Source organism: Chaetura pelagica, unplaced genomic scaffold, assembly GCF_000747805.2.
Source record: "Chaetura pelagica isolate M959 unplaced genomic scaffold, ChaPel_1.0 scaffold275, whole genome shotgun sequence".
Classification (NCBI taxonomy): Eukaryota; Metazoa; Chordata; class Aves; order Apodiformes; family Apodidae; genus Chaetura; species Chaetura pelagica.
The window spans coordinates 302,256-302,618 of NW_009953486.1; positions in this window are offsets into that span (position 1 = coordinate 302,256).

Here is a 363-nt window from a genome sequence, read left to right on the forward strand (position 1 = left end):
CTGGAAGCTGCTCTCAGGTCTCCCTGGAGCCTTCTCTTCTCCAGGCTCAACACCCCAACTCTCCCAGCCTGGCTCCAGAGCTGCTCCAGCCCTCCCAGCATCTCCGGGGCCTCCTCTGGATTCTCTCCAACAGCTCCACATCCTTTTCTGGGGGACCCCAGAACCGGGCCCAGCCCTGCAGGGGGGGCAGAACAGTCCCCGTGGCCCTGCAGGTCACACCGCCGGTGCTGCAGCCCAGCACGCGGCTGGTTCCGGGCCTTCCGGAGCGCACCGATGCCTCACGTTGAGCCCTTCTCCTCCGGCCTGTTCTCGCTCCGTTCCCCCACCCGCCCGGGATCGGTGCCCCGGGCCTCGCTGAGCCTG